The 17,178-nt window shown below is 42.4% G+C and overlaps 1 protein-coding gene and 1 pseudogene across 6 annotated transcripts in view; both read right to left on the reverse strand.

The window, feature by feature from the left end:
• LOC114498646 (leucine-rich repeat-containing protein 51) overlaps nucleotides 1–16,041 on the reverse strand; it is a 26,925-nt gene extending 10,884 nt beyond the window's left edge. Inside the window, exons 1-2 of one of the 6 annotated variants that reach the window (XM_036028867.1) lie at nucleotides 15,949–16,024; nucleotides 19–97 (exon numbers count right to left, since the gene is read on the reverse strand). The gene's annotated coding sequence lies outside the window, so the exon portion shown is untranslated. Of the gene's footprint in view, nucleotides 1–18; nucleotides 113–15,948 lie in introns of those variants that run through there. The other 5 variants (XM_036028869.1, XM_036028868.1, XM_036028871.1 and 2 more) reach the window with 5 other exon arrangements.
• On the reverse strand, nucleotides 8,913–13,649 carry LOC114498867 (annotated as a pseudogene).
• Nucleotides 16,042–17,178: the final 1,137 nt, after the last annotated feature.

Genomic DNA, 17,178 nt, shown 5'->3' on the forward strand with positions numbered 1-17,178 from the left:
CCTTACTCTCACTCACCGTCACTGACGACCAAACTCCACCATCAGGGATTCATTCCTTTGGGTTCAGGAATAGTTCCCTGTTAAAATGGAAATACCCCTCGAGAGGGGTGAACACAATGTTATCAGCCATTTACAATGTTTGCAATGTGGTGTGAATTGCCTTATCAGATCGTTGCCTTATCAGATCAGTAAAGCTGAGAACAGTTTTAAGAGGCTGGGCAGAGCCAGGAGACCACTGCTCACCTGGGTAGAAGAGCTGAAAACAGACTTTTATGGAAGGTTTTATATGTGACAACAAACAAGACAAATGGAATGACAAGGACAAGGATGTGGTCAACTTCCCCTCTCACTTTATCCACTGCCATCGCCTCCTTTGCATTCACTATTTACCTGCTTCCCAAAGGGATTTGAGGTAGTTTACAACAACACACTCAAAACAGGTTAATTTGTAGGAAATAACTGCCCAACAGAAATATAATGAACATCACAAACGCAAGCCACATATATAATTTTTTGCATACATAATTTAAAATTTCTAGTTGCCATAAAAAGAAGATGAAAAGCTACAGGGAAAGTTAAATTTAATCACATTTATTAACCCAATATATGCAAAATATCACCCAACATATTATCAATATTAAAAATTGAAATATTTTACACTTGTAGTACATCCCAATTTAGACGAACTACTTGTGAAGTGGTTCAGTAGCCACATGTGACTAAAGGCTACCATACTGAATAGTGCAGATGTAGAGAAATATAAACATGGAAAGAAAGAGATGTACTGAAGAATTAGGAAACTAGGCCTGTATATAGCTCTGAAATTCCCGGCAGCCCAAAGCCAAAGGAAAACTTTAGGATATGTGGCTCTCATCATTTGATTCAAAGAAACAAAGAGTTTGTATGCAGAAAAACTCACAAATGTTCTTAAAATTGAACTGTCTTTAAAATGGAGTTGACAGTTTGCAATTCAGTTTAAGCTTACTACAGTTCCAGTAAATTTGTGTGTGTGTAATTTAACATATGTGAGGACAGAGTTTTAACAAGTGAAGAGCAGTGAATCTCACTCCTTTCATTTCATGGCACACAAAAACTAATTACTAAAATTCTTTGCCATACCAAAAAATATTTTTTGCCAATCTGACAAAAAAATAGGTGTAAGTTTGATTCATTTACACCAGAAGGCTACTGTTGTGTTGGCTGTTGTCATTTTTTGTGTGTCTCATAACTTCTTTTTAATGATATTAACACAATGGCTACAAGAAGGAAAGAAAGAACATGATAAAGAGAAGACTCAAATCTTATTTCAGAATTGATCCTGACAACAACTCAAGTAAAGCAGGGCTTGCATAAGATGCAAAATGACAGGTTATTTCAGGCTCTTTACTTAAAAGTAAACAATATAAACAGCCCATTTTTATTCTGCTTTATCAATACTCCTGTGGTAAGAATGTCATCATGAATGAAGAAAGCTGGGAAGGCAGTTAAACGCACATAACATAAAATACAGCAAGAATTCCATCCAAAATACTAGACTTAGAGGCCAATACCAAATATGAGAGATGCCTTTTAAAAAACATTAAAACTCCAGATTTTACCCACTACCATGTTTAATTTAAGGTGAACATGCCTGATAATAAGGTTTTATTTGGGGGGGGGGTGCTTTTTTTTCTCCTTAAAGAATATCATGTTAACTGCTAGAGAACAGTTCTCTCCTCCTCCAGTCCAACGGATTTAATTAAGCTGTTAAAGCTCGGAAAGAAAAGAATTATTTGAGCAAAGAGGATATGTGATTGTCACATATTATAGCTAACCCACCACTCATTTGATTTGGCCAAGGCAGTGCTCCCATTACACATTCAGACTTATGTCCTTTTGTGCCATGAAAGCAGGAACATGAGTCCTAATTTTTTGCCTAAGCAAAATGCTGTCTCTTCACTCCTGGGTTATCCATGGGGAACTAGACATCTGCAATGCTAGTTATTCCAGCCACAACTAATTTTAGCTATGCTGTGGTTCCAAAGGTGAGACAGGATAGTTAAGTAACTAGGAAAATTCCTTGGCAAGTGGAACAGGGAAACTGAGACAGACAGCTGGACAAAATGGCTGAGCAATTCACAGCCAGGTGCAGATTGTCACCAGGGCAGAAGGCCCCAAGTGCCTGGCAGGGGGCAACACTGCAAAAGCAAGGATCTCACCTGGCCTTTCCTCCCTGGAGATAACATCAAGGCCTCAGTTGGTTTTCAGCGCCAGGCCCAGAAAAAGCAGCAGAACCAGTGGAGCGATGCCAAAACCAAAAACCAACCGCAATGAGGAAAGACCCCCTGCCCTGTCACTGGCCAATCAGTGGAGACCATGACTCTGAAAGGGCACACATGGAGAACTAATGAATATTCTACTGAAACCACCCCCTGAGATCTCCTTAAGGTACCCACCTGCAAGAGAGAGATAAAGCCTTAGACAAAGAACCCAGCTCAGCTTGCAGGCATGCTCTCCCTCGTGGAGCAGCCCACACCATTCTCTTCTTCTTCCTCCACTTCTTTCTTCATAGACACATGTTCTCCTAAACTCTAAGGCAATGGGCAGCTGGGAGCTTATCCCAAGTTAATTCCTTGAACCTACCCCAAAGTCCCCTTTTCTCTGACTTCCCAGGTAGCTAAGGCAAGCCCAGCCTAAGTTCTGCTGTTCCTCTATGCTAAGCCCTCCTTGTTTTACTGTCCCCAGCTTTAATAAACATACCCTTAGAGTCACCTGGACTTGTGTTGTGAAATCTTTCCTACACGAAGTCAAGAACCCACACACTGGCTGGCCCTAGGCAGACCTGCTCAGGGCCTGGCCCCTGTCCAGTAATGGTAGACATTTGCTTGTCTCACTCTGTCAAGCTAAGTTAGGGAAAGCTGGAGAACTGACTAGTGTACTAAGTGACAACTGAAAAGTAGATTTGACCCTTTGAACAGAACTTTTTTCTTTTGCATTTTGGTCTCAGAATTAAAACAAATGTCCAAGGAATAGAGACTCCTTAACTGGATAAAAACAGTAAATACTTAGGGGCATTCATCTAAATGTATTGGTGGCTTGAATGACCAAGTTTTTCCTGTCAGTTTCTAACGCAGGGGAATGATGTTTAAGATGGGTTATTCACACACAAAGATGGGGCTGATGAAACAGCAAAACCAGGCAGAGGCAGCTAGCCCAGTATCACACACAGGCTGCGCTTCAGCAACTATATTAAACCTTTTCAGGGGGTGAATGACAATAGCATGAATGCTGGACTGCAAAATCTCCCAAAGGATGTCTACAGCAGTCTGTAAAGAAAGAATAGCAAAACTCCTCAGGACATCCATTAAGATGGTTGCACAAAGTCTGTCAACTTGGGTTAGAACACCACACCCTAAGATCAGGTAATGCTTTTATGCACAGGCTTAATCACAACTATATTAGACCCACTTTAGCAGAATTGTGAAATTCATTGGGGAAAGACTGTGGAGAGTTTCTGTGGAGATAGGCATCCTTTTCTCCTTCTAATCCTGTCCCCTCAGCCCCAGCTTTTCAGTATGGGCCTCCTCTGGAAATCACTTTTAAAATCTCTAATCCAACCCTTTATGGGAATATGTAACATCTCACCAAACATCATGTGCATTTCAGAGGTTTTTACATAAGGAGTAGATGATAACATCTGGGTCTAAAGGCACCTTTTGTTGAGTGACAATGGAGATGAAAGAGTGACCCTCCAAAGATTCTCCCCGAGGATGGGAGGCCCATTAACACATGACCTCATACTTAAAGTTGGGGCTCAGCACATGAAAACTGAAGATCCACTGACATGTCAACAGCACTGGCTTTCTGGCTGGTTCTGGAATCCAGGCCCTATATGAGCAGCTCCTCAGTCAGAGAGTAGGGAGCCTTTTTAAGAGGCATATCTATGTCTAACAGGAATATGCTGGGAGAACTCTAGAGAGCACAGTGGCCACTGAGAAAAAAGGAAAATCCTTGAAGAAAGGCAGAGAAGACAGTTACAAGACCACAAATCAACATGGGTTAGTCAGCAGTCTTCTGTCAAAGTTGAGATATAAAAGATTCACGAACACTATTGTGCAAAGTAAATTTGATGAAGAATGAAGTAAAAGCCAAAAAATAAAGGCAGATAGTAGGTACAAAAAGAAGAGGTTTATGTTCTTTAATGGAATCTTTTTTAAGAAAAGATATTAATTTTTAGCCCTGGCTGGCATAACTCAGTGGATTGAACTCGGGCTGTGAACCAAAGTATCGCAGGTTCGATTCCCAGTCAGGGCACAATCCTGGGTTATAGGCCACGGCCCCCAGCAGCCACACTTGATGTTTTTCTCTCTCTCTCTCTTTCTCCCTCCCTTCCCTCTCTAAAAATAAATAAATAAAGTCTTTAAAAAAGATATTAATTTTTTTAGAGACAGGAGGAGGGAGGGAGAAAGAGAAGACAAACGTCAGTGTGTGAGAGAGACATCAAATGGTTGTCTCTCACATGCCCCCTACTGGGTACCTGGCCCACAACCCAGACTCCTGCTCTGACCAGGAATCGAACCAGTGACCTTTTGGTTCACAGGCTAGTACTGAATCTACTGAGGCACCCCAGCCAGGGCAGATTTATAATTTTTATTTGTCATTTCAACATGATTTTTGCCCTGTCCCATCCTACTTCAAATATCTTGGATTACCAACTTTAAGATTTTGACAGTTATTTACAAATTCAAATTAAAAAGAGGGATTATTAAAAGTGACTTATGTCCACTTATAAGTCATGAGTAATAATTAACACTGGCTTACAGCCTGATAAATAATCTCTTCCTCAGATTAAAAGATGATTTCATTAGGCACTTGTAGACTTCATTTCTGCACAAAGGTGGGTGTTTTGCTTGAATCTGGGTGTTTTGGCTTAATGTTGACTTTCAGGAGGTGGCTACCTTCAATTCAAAGAAAAAAGTAAAAACTGTATCAACTTAACACTGCTTAAACACACACAAAAGACTTTATACAAACATTCAAGTCAGCAATGAGCAATTTCAAAAAAGTGACAAGTTCTTTAAATACAAAATCTTGTGAAAAATAAAATTCAAAATTTTAGATGAGATAAATGCTCTGAACAGGACCCCTGGACAGGGATGCTCACTGTTGATGATGAAATGAGACAAATGCTGTCCTGGATATCTTTGACTCTGGAACCATTATTGGTGGCTTCATTTATTCCTGTTAACCCACTAAGTCACTATCTTTCCATAGGTTTCTGGCAGAACCAGGCATAGTTTTGCTTTGTTTTTTTTCAAATTTTTATATATTTATTTTTAGAGAGAGGGGAAGGGAAGGAGAAAGAGAGGGAGAGAAACATCAGCATGTGGTTGCCTCTCAAGTGCCTCCTACTGGGGACCTGGCCCTCAACCCAGGCATGTGCCCTGACTGGGGATTGAACTGGAGACCCTTTGGTTCACAGGCCCACACTTAATCCACTGAGCTACACCAGCCAGGGCCCAGGCATTGTTTTGAGTGGTGAGGTACGAAGGATGCAAATGGTTATGCATATGATGAACTTGATCCATCAAGGAACACAATTCCACCAAGGCACCTTGGTTAGAGTCCACTGAGTCTTTTATATGAGTAAAGACACTCCTGACATAAATTTGCTTCTATTCTAGATGTGATTGTGGAAATGTTGAAACATTAGTCCTTGTTTTGGCTTGCAGGACAGGGATGACTTTGCCTATTCTCTCATGGACTTTCAGCTTCCCAGAATCCTTGTCAAGAATATCTTTGATGAACTTCCAGCCAAGATGGAGGCACAGGTAGAGGCACTTTGCCTCCCTGCATAACCAAAAGAAGGACAACAACAAGTTTAAAAACAAAAAATAACCAGAATTGCTAGGAAATCAAACTGTGTGCAAGTCCAACACCCAAGGAGTTAAAGAAGAAATATTCATTCAGACTGGTAGGAGGGGTGAAGATGGGAAGCAAGGGTGGAAAGTACGCACAGCAAGGTAGCGGCTGGAGGACTGGGCAGTCCCACATTTGTGTGTGGATAAACAGCAACAGGAGAAAAGGAGACAGTTAGCTACAAAGGAGTTCCCATAAGACTATCAACTGATTTCTCAAAAGAAACCTTGCAGGCAAGAAGGGGCTGGAAAGAAGTATTTGAAGTCATGAAAGTCAAGGACCTACATCCAAGATTACCCTATCCAGCAAAGCTTTCATTTAGAATGGAAGGACAGATAAAGTGCTTCTCAGATAAGGTCAAGTTAAAGGAGTTTATCAGGACTTCCGGCAAGATGGAGGAATAGGTGGACGCACCGTATCTCTTCATACAACCAAGATTAGAAAACCAATAATTTACAACAATAATTTACTATCAGAATAACACCCAGATCCGGCAGAGGATTTATCTGAATGGAAGTGGGGCAGCCAAGAAGTTGAAGTAGACGCGTTCATCCGGACTGGTAGGAGAAGACGAGCCAGGCGGGCGCGGGGCTGGCTCGGGTGGGCGGTGCGCGGAGGTTGGGGGAAGGTTTGGCGCGAAATCGGCACAAAAGCCATCCGGGGGCGCAAGAAGGCAGCGGTGATCCCTGAGTACGCAAGCTGCGGCTGGCAGACCCAGAGGGGTAGCGATTGTGGACCAGGGCAGAACTCACGGCCCAGAAGCCCAGACAAGGGTCTGAGTCCAGGGGAACGGAACTACCGCCATTGTTTTCTCCCGCCCTGCTCCCGCCCCGCCCCCACATATAACGTCACAATCTAGCGACTGGGGTGCCCAGCCCCGGTGATCACCTAAGGCTCTGCCCCCCACTGTAACAAGAGCAACCAGACCGGAAAAAAAAAAAAAAAAGGAGAGACAGGGGAAAAAAAAAATATGTTTTCAACAGAGCAGATCAGTCCCCCAGGACTCATCTTTTTGAGCGACCAAGAATTAGCCAATCTATCAGATGCGCAGTTCAAAACACTGGTGATCAGAAAGCTCATGGAACTGGTTGATTTTGGACGAAATTTAGATGAAAGAATGCAGATTACCATAAAACAGATGCAGGAAGACACGCGGAGGAGAGCCAATAGTGAAAGGAAGGAATATGAGTCTCAAAACAATACAGTGGACCAGAAGGAAGATAGAATCAACCAAGCAGGAAAGCATGATGAAATAAGAATTCAAAAAATTGAGGAAAAGATGAAGAGCATCCAAGACACCTTTAAACGTTCCAAAATCCGAATAATAGGGGTACCAGAATCAGAAGGGGAAAAGCAACAGATTGAGCACGTATTTGAACAAATAATAAAGGAGAACTTCCCCAATCTGGCAAAGGGAACAGCCTTCCAAGAAATCCAAGAAGCTCAGAGAGCCCCAAAGAAGTTGGACCCAAGAAGAAACACACCAAGGCACATCATCATTACATTAGCCAAGGTAAAAATGAAGGAGAGAATCCTAGAAGCAGCAAGAGGTAAGGGGACAGTAACCTACAAAGGAGTTCCCATCAGACTGTCAGCTGATTTCTCCAAAGAGACCTTACAGGCAAGAAGGGGCTGGAAAGAAATATTCCAAGTCATGAAAGACAAGGACCTACATCCCAGATTGCTCTATCCAGCAAAGCTCTCATTTAGAATGGAAGGGCAGATAAAGTGCTTCTCAGATAAGGTCAAGTTAAAGGAGTTCATCATCACCAAGCCCTTATTTTATGAAATGCTAAAGGGACTTATCTAAGAAAAGAAGATAAAGAAAAGACATGTATAGTAAAAGGACAGCAAACTCACAAATATTAACAACCACACCTAAAGCAAAACCAAAAGAAACTAAGTAAACAATTAGAACAGGAACAGAACCACAGAAATGGAGGGCACATGGAGGGTTAGCAGCAGGGGGGTGGGAGGAGGAGAGAGGGGGAAAAGGTATAGAGAATAAGTAGCATAGAATGTAGGTTGAAAATAGATAGGGGGAGGGCAAGAATAGTACGGGAAATGTAGAAACTAAAGAACTCATAAGTATGACACATGGACATGAACTAAAGGGGGAAATGTGGGTGGGACGGGGGTACACTGTGGAGGGGAGAGAAGGGGGGAAATGGGACAAATGTAATAGCATAATCAATAAAATATATTAAAAAAAACAAAACAAAACAAACAAAAAAAAGGAGTTTATCATCATCACCAAGCCCTTATTATATGAAATAATAAGTGGCTTAGATAAAGCCACTTATCTAAGAAAAAGAAGATAAAAAATGTACAGTATAATGACAGCAAAATCACAATTATTAATAACCACACCTAAAACAAAAACAAAAAGAAACTAAGCAAGCAACTAGAACAAGAACAGAATCACATAAATGGAGATCACATGGAGGGTTATCAATGGGGAGGAGGTGGAGAGAATGGGAGAAAAGGTACAGGAATAAGAAGCATAAATGGCAGGTACAAGACAGGGGCAAGTTAAGAATAGTATAGGAAATGGAGAAGCCAAAGAACTTATAGGTACAACCCATGGATGTGAACTAAGGGGCAGGGAATGCCAGTGGAGGGGGGGGGGGGGCGCAGGGCAGGGGGGAATACAGGGGAGAGAAAAATGGGACAAATGTAACAGTATAATCAATAAAATACATTAAAAATATCAAGAACTTGAAGCAACTAGAAACCTCATTTCACCACTTGATTTATGTGATCCATTTCTTCAGGATGACCCAACATGAACAGTCTCTGAAGGGTCCAATATCTGTGTAGGTTTCTTACTATCAGTCATACTTTTATCAGGGACAGTTATTTGAAAGTAATTATTTGTGTTTTTTTTTAATATTTTACTTATTTTCAGAGAGAGGGGAGGAGAGGGAGAAAGAGAGGGAGAGAAATATCCAGGTGAGAGAGAGACATTGACCAGTGGCCTCATATGCGCCCTAGCCAGGGACTGAACCCACAACTCAGGAATGCTCTCTGAGGATGGAATTAGTGAACTTTCACTTTGCAGAATGCTGAACTGAACCACACTGGTCAGGAAAAAAGTTATTATTTGAAGGAGAAGGGAGCAGGGGCCCATCCCAGGCAGAGTTATTGGGAATGATCTCTTCAGAATTAGTGCAACATTTGCTCTTAATTGGGCTAAGACTATCTTTTCTCATCGATTTTCCGAAGGAGGAGGGTTTTCATATCTTTGCATGTATCTGTCTTGTCTTTATGAAGCATCACAAACTGTTGGATTAAATGGTACAATAACTGTTAATTCCACAAAATTCTTTTCTAGTGCAAAGTGTCTGTTTAATGGTTTCATAGGAGTTGGTCCATGATCAATTGATGTACTTCGTGAAGGCAATCAGAAGAGGCCAGGAGTCTCAGCTACTGGTCCATAGCTACACAACTAACTTTCCTCATCCTCATTTGATAGATCATCATCTTTCAAGAACTCCTGCATCTGTTCCTCTGTAAAACTGAAATGACCATCTTTTCCTTCACTCAGGTTCATCCAGAAGTCTTCCAATACATACTCATCCAAGGAACCCCTAGAGGGCACCCTAGAGGGCACATCATATTGTGTGGAGCTGCTTTGCTGGTGTGATCTCTGCCTTTGCCAGGAGACCAAATGAAAAAGGTTTTGGCTCCTGCTAGCTAGCTGTTCCTTTCAGGAGACTTGTCAGAATGATCGACTCCCACTTTCCAGATTGTTTTGAATCAAATCCCAGGCATCACATGATTTCATCTCCAGAAACAGGGCCAAAGCCTGGGAGAAAGACTTCAGCTGTTGTCATTTTTTAATTTGACAAACTAAGGGAAAAGAAGTCAGCACCCGACTAAATAGTCAGGTACTGCATGTTTTAAAAGTTCTTGCAGCACACTGGGTGAAAATCGCTGGTTTAGAGGAGTGAAAAGTGAATGGCTCCCTTTCAAAAAATAGCATTCTCAAGTGAGCTTTGGGGAAGTGTGGGCTTCAGTCACTTAACAGCTGAACACGTATCAAGTGTGGCAGTGACCAGGTGGGCATGGATTGTTGATTAGGGAGATCTGAATCTTTTAGATAGCAAATACACAGACAGACAACAAGGAACACATCGTTCTTTTGAAGAGATAGAGGAACCTGACTTGTGTTCTCATCTAGACAGAAGCCCATTCCCCTTGAGAATCTACAACAGGTCTGATGCCTTTGAGTAAGGTTGGATACTTTTTTCAAAGTAAGACCTGGGTTGGGTTCCTAGAGTTCTACATTACTGGACATGAATTTTAGCTTAAAATATTTAACAGCAGATTTAAAAAAAATTTTACCTTCATCCAAGGACATTTTTTCCATTGATTTTTTAAAATTTGTATGTTTTTAAATGAATTTACTTATTTATTTTTAGAGAGAGAAGGGAGGGAGTAGGAGAGGGAGAGAAATATCAATGTGTGCTTTCCTGTCATGCACCCCTTACTGGGGACCTGGCCCACAACCCAGTCATGTGCTCTGACTGGGAATCAAACCTGCAGCCCTTGGGTTCACAGGCCAGCACTCAATCCACTGAGCCACATCAGCCAGGGTTTCCTTTTTTCTTTTCTTTTCCTTTTCTCTTTTCTTTTCTTTTCTTTTCTTTTTTCTTTTCTTTTCTCAAAGAGAGAGAGAAACATTGGTTGTCCCCAGTACATGTCTGGACCAGGGACCAAATCCCACAATGTAGGTGTGAGCCCTGAATGGGAATCAAACCTGCAAACTTTTGGTTACAGGACAGTGCTGTAACCAACTGAGCCACACCAGCCAGGGCTTAATGGCAGATTTTTAATGTTAGTCTCCTTGTCTATCAGAAAACTTCAGTGCAGTTCTTAAGAACTTCTAATTTTGGGTAGCACTGGCTCCAGATGCATTTGGGGGGATGAATTAATATTAAAAATGGAGCCCTGAGTATTTGGGGCTCCTTCAAAAGGGTTTATTTGCCCTTTAATTTGCCACTTCAAAGGGGTTATTAACCATCTCCATTTAAACAGCAGCCCAGGCTGTGAGCTAGTATTATGTCTTATTCATCATCTGTCACAGAGCCTGGCTTACAACAGGCACTCAGGAAATGTTTGCAAGATGTTTGAATGAGAAACTGCCAAGTACATGGTTTCTGTTTTGGGAGTATTGATACTAAGCTACTCTATCTAACAATTGGCTTTGAGGTTTAGCTGTTTCAGTCCACACCACATTCACAGTAAGATATTCAATTCAATTCTACAAACATTTGTTGAGTGCTTGCTGCCCTGTGCCTGACCAGAAGGGATGAAGCCAATGTACAAATAATAGAACCCTGTCTGTCAAGAGCACGGAAGAACCTGCTGGGTTTCTATTGATTGTGGCAAACCGGCCTGCATCCAGTTCTAAGGAATGATTGCCTATTTAGTGAATACTCTCCTGTTTTCAATGCTCAGCTCTTGTTTACCTTTTATGATGAAGACTTTCTTCCCAATTAAAGTTGATCAACCCTGGCTGGTGTGGCTCAGTGAACTGAGCATCACCCTGCAAACCAAAAGGTTGCTGATTCGATTCCAGTCAGGACACATGCCTGGGTTGTGGGCCAGGCCCCCAACTGGGGATGTGCAGGAGGCAACCAGTAGATGCTTCTCTCACATATCGATGTTTCTCTCCCTCCCTTCCCTCTTTCTAAAAGTAAATAAATACAACAAACAAAAAAAATTCATCACTACATCCAGTGTTTGATTACCTCGATGATCCCTAGTCATGGTTTCCCGTTTCTATCCTCTTTGGCCTACTCTTTTAGTTCCATCCATTCTGACGCTGGGCTCAGCCATGTGACTTGCTTAGGTCAATGGGATGTTGGTAAACATGAAGCTTAAAGAGAGGGCTTGCTTGCTTGCCCTCTTGCTCTTTGCCAGTGCCAAGAGAACATGACTGGCCTGATAGGATATGAGAAACATGTGCAGGTGAGAAGTATGTGAAAGAGAGCCAGTGAATAAACCAGCCAAGATTGGAAGGAACATATGGCTGACTCAGAGACTTGAAAGCAATAAAAATTGCTTATTGTTTTAAGCCATGATGTTTTGGGATGGTTTGTTTTACAGCAATAGCTAAGTGATAGAGGCTTCTACTGTACTTTGAATGAAATTTCATCATAGCCTGTTTCCTCAACTGTAAAACAGACATACCCTATCTTGAGAGCTATTGTATGTCTTGCAGCAGGTGCTCAATAAATTGAGGCAGTTGTAGGCCTTATACTCATTTCTTTATAACCTACTTCTTAGGGTACTTATACTCTTCTTGAAAGCTTGAGGACAAGGGTAGTAGTCAGACTTCTTTTTCTCTTCCCTCCATTACCCTGCACTGAGCCTGGCAAAGAAGGGGTATTCACTAAGAGCTTGATGGACCAATGAATAAGTGGAAAAAAGAAGAAATGAAAATGAATGATGTCGTCAAAATGTCACATAGTGAGCCTGACTGCTGGGGGAACTGACAAAGCCTTTAGGCTGCCTTGCTCACTCCAGTGGCTGTTTTTGGATTCAGTCTTTCCCATCTGCTATTCTGCCTTGTAACCAGGAACTAGTCAGATCTCAGCAGCTTCCTCATATGTCCAGGCTGACTGACTTGACAAATGACAGGGTTAAGGGCATACCTGACTTGTTTGGGAATTTTCTTTTTTCCAAATTAGAGGTATCTTTTACTCTTTTCCTTTTTTTAATTTTAGAACATTAGCACGAATGGGGACAATTGTAATTGAACAACAATCAAAATAAATAAATAAAAAGTTAACATGATCACTGAATAAAGTCAAATAAACACAAAAAAGTACATGAAATAGAAACTAAAAGCCTGAATCTCCTCCTCACTCTCCAGGAACAATCATGGCTAATAGTTTGGGAATACAATCTCCTAGAATACATATATAACAAAATTGTGTATATTTTAAAATAAAAATAAAACACATACTGTCTATTCCTTTGTAATCTATTTTTTCTTTCCAAATTGTTGTACTCTTACCCTTTTTAATAGCTACAGAGTATTCTGTAAAATTTGTGTGTACCCTATTACTTTATTTACTTAATTTAACTAACTAATCCCAAGTTGATGGGTATGTTTTCAGTTTTTGGAAATAACTAACAATTGCAATTTGATTTGTTGATAGCCTGTTCCTGCCTTCTTTCAGGTAAGCAGCAACATGACAGCACAGAAAGTTTTGAGTAGTCATCAGATGAGGACATCTGAAAGGAGATTCAATGGCCTGGCTTAGAGAGGTTTCTGTTTATAGGTTACAGATGGAAGAAAAATAAAAAATGTTATGAAAAGCCTGCCAAATGGTCTGTCATCTGGAAAGTTATATTTCCAAGTGCCAAAGGGAGGCCGAGGATTGAACCTACCTCCTGCCCACCTCTCTACTCCTATCTCTTACCCTCACCTCCAAATCTGCAGTCCACCTAAACACAAGTACTTGAAGTTGCCTCACCGCCTCAAGTCCTCTGCACAGCCAGCTTTTTCTGTTTGTAATACAGTTATTTCCTCCTTTGCCTTGCCAATTCTTACTTCACAACTCAGCTTGGGTTTCATCTTCTCTGAGGAGCCTACTCAGATGCCCAAATCTTGGATGTGGAACTTTTCTTCTGGGCTTCCCAAACACCCTGTACTTATTGCCATGGTAGTGCTCGTAACACTAGAGTGATCTGCTTACTATCTGTGTGTCCATAAACTTCACCAGGACAGGAACCATGGTTTTCTCATAATTATATCCCTACAGTGGTGGCAAGTAGTAGGTGCTTAACAAATAACATCAAAAATTGCTACAGTGAATAATACTATAAAGGAGAGGGACATGGGGTTACTACCAATGAGTGCTCTGACCTGGTCTGAGGAGTCAGGGAAGACATTTTTATCTTTTTTTTACATTTTAATTTTTTAAAAGATTTTATTTATTTATTCTTAGACAGAGGGGAAGGGAGGGAGAAAGAGAGGGACAGAAACATCAACATGTGAGAGAAACATCAATAGGTTGCATCTCGCACTACTGGGGACCTGGCCTGTAACCCAGGCATGTGATCTGACAGAGAATCAAACTAGCAACTTTTTGGTTCACAGGCCGGTGCTCATCCACTGAGCCACACCAGCCAGGGCTAAATTTTAATTATTATTATTTTATTTTAAGGGAAGAATTTTTAGAGAAGAAACTAAGGATAAGTACAAATTAAATAAGTACAGATTAACTGCAGTGATGGATGGAGGGGAGGAGACGAACACTCCAGGCAGAAATAATAGGCTCTATGGTAAGAGGTTACTTGGAAAATTTGAAGACCTTAAGAAGGCCATATAACTGGAGGGGATAAAAGGTGGGCAAGAGGCAGACTGAGATGTCGGATGATGCTAAGAGCAATAGCAAACCATGAGGTAACTTTTTAAATGGGGCTGGTTGGGGAAGGTGAAAAAAATCAAATTCCCATTTTTGAAGGATTACTCTGGTTGCAGTGTGCAAAGTGGCTGGGAGGGAAGGCAGGAAGGATGTGACTGTAGTTAGCACTATAGAAGTAAAGCTATAAGGACTTTATGATGAATGGGAAACGTTTAGGTTTTTGACTTCTGTAATGGTGGATAGAGGTGAGAATGCTGAAAAAAGTCCAAGTTTGCAGTATGCAGAGATTATGAGTTCAGATGCAGACATGTTGAGTTTGGGTTGTTTTTGGCATATCCTGAAGGAGCTGTTGAAATGGCAATTGACTATATAGACCTGGAGCTTTGAGATGAGAGCTGGGTTGGGGATATACACTGTGTACATCTGCATACAGGTGGTAAACAAGGTTGTGGATGTGGAGGAGAATACTCAAGAAAAGAATAGAGAGTGAGGTGGGAAGTGGGCCTAGGACAAAGCCTGGGGAGTCTTTAAGATATGATATGGACCAATGGACCAGTCAGCACCAGAGCTAGAGGACAGCCAGAAACCAGCTAATATGGCAGCATCAGACGTGGGTGTTGTATAGCCAGACTTTCCTTCCTGCTGATTTCTGTTGCCTTCAGTCTCTCTAGTTCCCTTTCCTATTTAAACTTTCAAGGAAGTATCTGAAACTCCTTCAGGCTGAAGTGTAAATAATCCAAGGTAGGCCATACAGGTTTCTTTTCCTTGGGACAGTTCCTACTCCTTGAAACAAGTTTTTAAACTAGAGGCTGTAGGCTCATGTTGGAGACTTGGCTGGATGTTGGCACACTGGGGTCTAGTCCTAGCTGTCACTGACTTGGTGTGTGGCCTTGGGCAAGTCACTGGGCCTGTCTGGGTTTCAGTTTTCCAATCTGTGAAATGGGGATAAATATCCTTGATTCACAAAGCTCAAAAGACACACTGGATATGAAAGCGCTGGGTAAGTTACTAAATGTAATAGGTTTGTCATGAAGACTAAAAGGAATGAAACTCTAACATCTATGAGAAGCAGACCATGCAGGAGGTGTAGGGAGAAGTGGCAATTTGGGGACAGGACCTCTAGTAAGTGTGTGGAAAGATCCTGCTGACACTCTGAGGAGGCTCTATCTACCCTGAGGTCTTCCTGCTTGGAAGAAAAAGGGGTTAGTACAAGCCCATAAAGTTTTTTACATGAGCAGTATTAGGTAGGGCCTGTGATTTTACTCTGATGTTACTCCCAGATCTTGAAGACCCAGGGTCTTCAAGGACCCTCAGGGTTCATCAGGAAAGCCAGCCCTATGTCAGGGTGTTTCAGATCTCCCAGGGTGTCAGGGAATTGAGGCATTTGTAATACAGAGCCCCGTATTTGTGATGAGGAGGTTCTTAAGCACCCCGTAATCTGTAAAAGTATCTCAGTGCCCTTCCCTCCCCTTCCCCGCCTGTCTATCCCACCCACTTGGGTGTTGTGTCTTGATTACTGAGAAAGAGGGGAAAGGTTTTTTTTTTTTTTTTGCGGGGCGGGGCGTTGAGGGGGGAGTCCTAGGTCTCCGAGAAAGGAAGTGCTCTTCCTCTCTCCACAGAACTTTTGTTCCCTATAACGAGTATCCCATTTTCCCGCCCGACTCACCCGCAGTTGCTGCCCCTCCAGCCTCCGCGTCCCACTCACTACCTCAAGGTTACCCAGCACAACTCCATGGTAACTGCCTACGCCACTAACATGCTGGCCAAACGCCGTAAACACAGCTGCAATCCCTATCGGGAGCTGTAGTTTGTCAGGGGCGTGGATATGCTGGGATTTGTAGTCTTTGCCCTCAAGTAGCTCGAGGGGGGGCCGGAAGTAGCGACTCCCCTTCTTCTCACCCCTTCTTCTTTCCCAGTGGCCCTCACACTTCCTTTTCCTGGGTCTTCAAGCGTGCCCTTGCGTGCACACCAGCTCACGGGAGCCTATCAGAGCGCGGTGTGAGGGGGCGGGGCCATAGTTTAAACTAACTGTGTACTCCCAGCGCTGGCGCGAGCCCTCGCCGAACGCAATCCGGAGAAAGCGGGAGGCGAGCGGGAACCCGCGGCAGGTAACCAGCCCGGGCCCGCGGCTGCCGTTCAGCCTAGGGGCCCACAGGAATGCCCAGCCCTGGAGCTGGTACTGGAGAGGCGGCTAGAAGCGGAAGGCCTCCTTTGTAAGGAAGTGTGGCTGAGGAGAATCCATCCCGGGTAAGGTCTGAGAGCGGAGGGATTTGTCGGAGGGGGAGGTGCAAGGCGTGCCTTGGGGGTAGAGTCTGTTTGGGGGCGTGTCTGGAATTATATCTGAGAGAGAACGTGCGAGTGAAGGTGGGTGTGGAAAGTGCTGATTTCCAAAAGGCTTGTTAAGAGGGATCCTATAATGGGAAGCCTTTGCCTGTTATTGTTAATAATAGTGGCAGAAAGTGGTAAACATTTTCTGAGCACCAACTACGTCCCAGCCACACCCTTTATGTGGATCTTTTTAATATTCCTGTATTGTTTTTATTTTTTTAATTTATTGACTTTAGAGGGAGAGAGGGAAATATCGATTTGTTCTGCTTATTTATGCATTCATTGGTTTTTTTTTAATTGATTGATTTTAGACACAGAGTAAGAGGTAAGAGGGAGGGAGAGACAGACAGATAGAGACATCGATTTGTTACACTTATTTATGCAGTCGTTGGTTGATTCTTGTGTGTGCCCTGACTGAGAGCCAACCCAAAACCTTGGCTTATCTGACAACGCTTTAACAATTGAGCTGCCTGTCCGGGGCCTAATAACCTTATTATAGTTTATTACAGATGGACAGTCTGAGATTTAACTCTGCCAGGGTTACATAGCTAGTGCGTGGTAAGCTATA

This window comes from Phyllostomus discolor, chromosome 6 (genome assembly GCF_004126475.2).
Source record: "Phyllostomus discolor isolate MPI-MPIP mPhyDis1 chromosome 6, mPhyDis1.pri.v3, whole genome shotgun sequence".
NCBI lineage: Eukaryota > Metazoa > Chordata > Mammalia > Chiroptera > Phyllostomidae > Phyllostomus > Phyllostomus discolor.